At 41.4% G+C, this 6,674-nt stretch overlaps 1 pseudogene; it reads right to left on the bottom strand.

Moving 5' to 3' along the window:
- Positions 1 to 2,109: 2,109 nt before the first annotated feature.
- Positions 2,110 to 6,230, bottom strand: LOC110321965 (annotated as a pseudogene).
- Between the last annotated feature and the right edge of the window lie 444 nt (positions 6,231 to 6,674).

The following is a 6,674-nucleotide window of genomic DNA, read 5'->3' as shown; positions in this document are numbered from 1 at the left end:
TGGTGGTTCCTCAGAAAACTGGACATAGTACTACCGGAGGACACAGCATATACCCAGAAGATCTTCCAACTGGTAATAAGGACACATGCTCCACTATGTTCATAACATAAAATAATTTTTATTACTTTTACTTTTTTACAATCCAGTCATTGACAGCCTCCCAGTCCGCCCTCCCACAGTTCCTCATCCCATTCCTCCTCCCCTCTGTCTCCAAGAGGATACCTCACCAGACAGGCCTCCCCACTCCCTGTGGCTTCAAGTTTCTCCAGGGTTAAGTGAGTCTTCTCCCACTGAGACCAGACCAGGCAGTCCTCTGCTGTATATGTTTCGGGGACCTTGAACCAGTTCCTGCATGCTGCCTGGTTGGTGGCTCATTGTCTGAGAGATATATTTTATAGTTTCCTTTAAATGTAATAGTGCGTTACTTCTTTATAAAGAAAACTTACATTCTAGTTAATATAATAAAACTAGGAAACATAAAACTGCCAATCCAAAAATCTAAGAAATGAAAGGGACACTTAAAGATAAAACTTTTAAAGCATTATTAAATATTTTCATCTAAACCCAGGTTTATTATTCAAAACCAATGTCTTTTGTCCAAAGGAGTTTGCATATCTAGAATATGCATGAAGAAATTGCAAGAGGCATGAAATGAAACCAAATATAGCAAATACAGACTCAAAGCCAAAAGCATTTGTTAAATATTATGGGACCTGACTATATGACCATCAACATACAACATGAAGAATTTTATTCACCAGCTGCAAGTAAGCCCCTTCCAGAGAAATCATGCAGCGATTTGAATCTTAACAACCATTCCAATGTTTGAAGGGGCAATACAACGCACTATTACAGATATCTATAATAATTGACTTTGTTAAGCTTAAATTCTTTTAATCTCGCTAACTTAAGACACCTAACTTCCAGGCAAAGAGCAGCTCCTAGCAGATAGACTGCCTTCCCTTTTTCTCTGTCTCAATGCTGTAGCCCGCAGATTTCCTCGGGCCTTACATTTCTCCTCTGGTTTTCAGGGCATCCCATCATGATTCCCGCAGGGTTTGCTCCGGGTCAGGATTTGTGCTAAGCCCTTTTCACACATCATCTCAGACTATTCACATCTCTTGTGGGACACAGGTAAACATCAGGGAATGTGACAATAGGGATCAGTAACCGGCCTAACATCCGATACAGTCGCCACCTGCAAGTACAAGCTTATCAGCTAAACTCAACCTTAGCCGACTCACTTCGTTGTCTTTCCCATCTTTCTTGACCTACGAAGAATAGTTCATTTGAAAAGCCCCAAATATAGAAATAGATAAATTTACGTCAAACATACTTGGTAGAAATAAGATGCAATGCTCACAGTGTGAAACTACTCCTGTGAAATCTCCAATGGAAATAAACTAAAAGCGACTGCTCTCAATCCTTCATCCAACATGTGCCCCCTTAGCCCAGTTAGAAAGCCATGACTTCTCCAGTCTGGTATGAAAGACTGACTTAAGTCCAATGTGATGTCCTGTTTAACCAACAAATATGGACAGGATTTAGACACCTGATACTTGGCGGTTGCTACCAAACCCTAAAATCTTCTCATCATTGGGGAATCACCTAAAATCTCCCTGAAAGCGAAACTGAGAAGAGGCAAGGAGGAGAGAACAAAGTGGAACATCACGATCAGAGGTTCCGTCTCCCTGACTAACAGACAAGCGCCTGTGAGCTCAAAAGCCATTCCCACCATGCGCCCTGTGCTGGCCTTTTCTGCTCTCTTCTCTTCAATCCTTATTTCTTCACTTTTGAATCCTGACTTCACTTTACAGGCTGCCTCACCTAAAAACCTCCACTGCTGTTTTCCAGATCCAAAAGAATAAGCGCATGCAGCACCATGGTTGCTCGCTACAGGAGAGACAGCCATAGCAGCTCTTATGGATCCCTTCCGGTCCTAGCAGGTTTCCCACCTGCCCAGCCTCCTCTCTAAAGATACCATGACCGTCCAAGTGAAAAACTGCAGGTAGATGATAAGTGTAAAAACTTTCGCTGACAGCTATTGTAGTGGTTCATAATTTTCCTAAAAGTAAATTTTAATATTACAGCATCATGGTATCTCTATTATTACACAGTCAATATGCAAACTAGTGCAACAAAACTACGGTTTTCCACTATCACGATTTCACAGAACAGTAGTAAAGGTGACAGAGAGGAAAGCACACGGAAGAGCGAGGCGCCAGAAGCCCGCACCAGCCACGTGATTGCCCTGAGGACAATCGGAATTGTAATCTGTTATAGAGATGAAAGTCACAAATGTGAATGTTCAAGACCTAGAGCAAGCAGAAGTCAAAGATTAGAAACCACAGAGTTCAGGTAGCTACAGACGGAGAACTCAATTGCTTGAGCCTTTAAACATGTGTGCGGAGCTCTCTAAGCACCTTGCACTTGAATGAGAATTCTGTCTCCATCCATACCCCTAAACGTAAAACTTGAGCTTTAAAACTTCAACATTTGGCTTCAGACTTTTAAAACAAATAAACCTTTAGGAAATTATATGTGCCATCAAATTAATTCATCTCAATTTGGTGATGCATTTTCATTTCCAGACAATTTGGTATGTAAAAGATCAGGTCATAAAATTATTCTGAGTTGAGATTCTACAGAAGTAAATCACTCTGTAAAGGGTATAGAGAATCTTTTTTCCCCTTTGTGTACACATCGATTTTATTGTAACAAAGCAATTTTCACACTTCAACATTTTAAAAGAGCATCTTTTGCTTTCCAGGGAAAACCAAAACAAAAAAATTTTAAACAAAAATAATTAAAGATAAAGTTATAACAGAGAATGCCAACTCCAGATAAAACTTCAGAGGTTCTGCTGATTCTCCCACCAAGTGGCAGGGCTCAAGTCATCGATAGGAGAGAATTTTATTTTAAAAGCATCATCTTAAACTGCAAAAATGTCTGTTAAATATCACAATTAAACATGCCAAAGGAAAACCCATGTTGTCAGATGTCCACTTAACCCCCAGACACCGCAATCCCACCCTTGCTGACTGTCTATACCCCCTTAACTTTTTTCTTTTTATTAAACAAGAGAAAGTAGACAGATGCATGTTGGTTAATGCTAACTGTATTCACTCTGAGCCCAGTGCACAGAAAAAGGAAAAGAGCTGGAACTCTATGCACTGCTACACAGGGACCTAGCATGCTCCAGCCTCTAGCAGAAACAAGGGAACTGGGGGGCTTTTCTTTTTTCCCCACAAACCATGGTGGATAAAATGAATTGAACAGGAAAGTGGAGAATCTTTTCCTATTGTGTTTTGCCCAAGGTATTTTCCCCCAAATTCATTGAGAACCATGAAGTTAAGATACCTCAAAAACAGGGAGATTGACCAAAAGAGGGACAGGTCAGGGAAAAGATGACTGCAGCTTGCTCCTAGGGACTGGAGAAAATTTAAAAAGAAAAAGAAGAAAGAAAGAAAAAAGAAGGTTGGAATCCATTGGTCTTCTGTGCCAGTCATCCTCGCCTTCATCCACCTCTCCTCCCTCCCCTTCAACCTCCTCTCCTTCATCAATATCTTCCAACCCTTCATCATCATCTTCTTCTTCTTCTTCTCTTCTTCTTCTTTCTTCTTCTTTTCTTCTTCTTCTTCTTTCTTTTCTTCTTCTTCTTCTTCTTCTTCTTCTTCTTCTTCTTCTTCTTCTTCTTCTTCTTCTTCTTCTTCTTCTTCTTCTTCTTCTGCCTATCCTTCTTCACCACCCATATCAAGAACCAAATAGTCCTGCAAGAGATTTGGCCAAGTACCATCTTTGATGATCTCTCCTAACTCACCTACACCTGCTTCAGGATGGTCAGTAAACCAGGTAAAGAACCTCTCTGGCTCTTCACGCTGCCTCTTCATGCTGGCCTTCTTCTGCGTTTGACTTGAGCATTTTGTCAAATCCTTTCCAGATTTCCATTTGATTTCCTGTGGACTTTGAAGATAGGTCATCACTCTCATTCAGATGGAATTCTTTGGAGAGAACTTCATTTCCAAATAATGATTTCCATCAAAATAAAAATCTATCCCGTAACCTGATTAAATGTCTTCAAATTCTGTCACTTCAACTCCGGTCAAATAATGCAGACCCTTCTCATCTTCCTCCCCAAGCAGTGCAGACACTTGTGGATGGTTGACAAATGTTGCTACCCAAAAATTTTGGGGTTTTGGCGATCAATTCTGACCTTTTCTGGAAAAAAAAAATGGTTGTTGGCAGACTTTGTTATATTTTTGTTCTACTTTCAAAATTCCCTCACTGGCTTGTTCATTAAATCTGTCTATTTCATTTTGTACTTCATCAATATGTTCAATTGCTTCTTGCTGTTGTTTTTTCTCCCTTCAGCAGGCCAGGGGAGGCTGACCTGCCCTCCAGCTTCAGGGCAGCGGCCAATCTGGGTTTCTTCACAGATTGCTGTTTCAGGGCAATGGCACAAGGGGTGGCTAGAAAACAGAGGCCCAGTGTTCACAGCAGGAAGAACCTTGCAGGATAGAGAATCCCTTTAATACCTTGTCTTAAAGTTAGGGTTTCCATTGCTGTGACAAAATGCCATGACCAAAAGAAACTCAGAGAGGAAAGGGTTTGTTTAGCCCTACAATGTTGAGTCCATCACCCACAGAAGTCAGGGCAGAAACCAGAAGGCAGAAACGGAAGCAGACACCACAGAAGAATGGTTGCTGCTTACTGGCTTTCTCTCCACAACTTTCTCGGCCTGGTTTTCTTTCTCATCCACCCAGGCCACCAGGAGTGGCCCTGTCCCCAATGAGCTGGACCCTTCCACATTAACTATTAATCAAGAAAATGACCAACAAGCACGGCACAGGCCAGTCTGGCAGAAGCATTTTATCAGTAGAAAAGTTCCCTCTTCCCAAATGACTCTCGCTTGTGACAAGTTAACAAAAGTGCCCAGGATATACTTCATAAGTTTCAGATGTTTTGAGTTGATACAGAAAACTTCAAAGTCTACTATGATCTAAAGGTAACTTTCTCTTCAAGGGAAAGTTTAATATTATTTATCATTTAATTCAGTACGGCTCATTCAATATCCATTCAACATTTTCTTCTCACTTGCTTATAACTGAACATTAATGTAGCCTACTAACATAATAACGCATACACTTAAACACTAAAAGTCTGAAATTAAGATCAAAACCATTTTAAAGTAACTTAAGTAAGATCTCTGCCTTTATTTCACAAAACACAGAATATTTATTTCTCAACTGTCCTAGTTTGCTTCCTGTGGCTGTGATGAAACACTGAACAAAACTGACCTGGGGAAGAAATTATTTATTTGGCTTACACTTCCCACTTTCACAGTCCACTATTGAGGAAAGGCAGAGCAGAAGCACAAGCAGGAAATGGAAGCTGAAGCAGAGCCACAAGGTTCTGCCTGCTGTCTTATTTGTCATGGTGCCAGGAGCACCTACCCTGGCATGGAAGTGCACTCAATGAACTGGGCTCTACCACATCACTCACTAACCCCCTACACATTTGCCCATAGACGAATCCGATGGAGACGTTTCCTGAGTTGAGGTTCCCTCTTCCCAGGTTTCTCTGGTTTGTGTCAAACTGACAAAAAAAATAAATAAAAAAAAAAACTAACCATCGCATCAACCTGAAATGGTTCTTTGAAAAGTCAGTTGTGTCCGATGGTGTTTTGCTGGGGCAAACATGTGAAGGAGTTGTCCTGAAGCTGACACAGGTGAACGGATGTTTCAAGAAGGCAGAGTGGAGAAGGAAGGTTTCACCGAAGCAGACACAGGAGAGAGGATGTTCTACTAAAGCAAGCATGTGAAAGGACACGTGACGGAGGATTCTTGGTTAATGACACGCATGTATTAGTCCACCTTACATTACATAGTTAGAGCTCCATTTGTGAAGACTCCATAGAGAGAAATGCACCAAAAAGCTTCCGGTGCTTCAGCTTCTTGCCACGTCTGAGGACTCGGGCAGAGTGATGTCAGCTGAGGCAGATTCACATGGAGTTTTGTAGGACTCACACGCTGAGGCAAGACACGTGGTGAGGCAAGATCGGAGGAGGACACGTGATGTTTGCAGGGAGGACTCCACGGACTGTGGGAGGGGCTTACCGGTAGAGCTAGCTCTGCAATGCTTCTTGAGTGCTCACTGATCTTCACTTCATTGAGAGAAGCACAGCAAAGAGCTTCTCCTGGCGTTCCTGCTGGGCCCTCCTGCTGACTCATGCCTGTTCCTGCTGGGTCATACCACTGCTGCTGCTATCCTGACATGACTGAGCTGGACTGCTGGTGTATCTGTGAAGTGTTTGCTAGTGTGCTGATTTCCTGACAACGCAGATGGGAATTGCTCCAAAGGACCATTTCTAAACAGGTCCACTTCCATATCATAATAACCTTTCTTTTCTACTACCTCTGGTGAGTGGTGGGCTAGAAGGGAGGGAAAAGCATTTAAGAACCATCGTTCAAAGCAGGCATTGAAAATATTAAAGTTACATCAACCAAATTAGATTACCTGTTTAATTAGTTTGATTACATATATTTCTGTGGATGTATACTTATACATACCTTAACTTGTTTGTGTTGGTTCTATTTTTGTGTAAGAAATCAAAGTTTCAATGTCCTTACCTCATAGTGATATAAAAATCACTTTCTTTTTTTTTCTTTTTTTTT

Source organism: Mus pahari, chromosome 5 (genome assembly GCF_900095145.1).
Source record: "Mus pahari chromosome 5, PAHARI_EIJ_v1.1, whole genome shotgun sequence".
Classification (NCBI taxonomy): Eukaryota; Metazoa; Chordata; class Mammalia; order Rodentia; family Muridae; genus Mus; species Mus pahari.
Note: the sequence above shows the minus strand (reverse complement) of the source record. Positions and strands in the feature narration are given on the sequence as shown.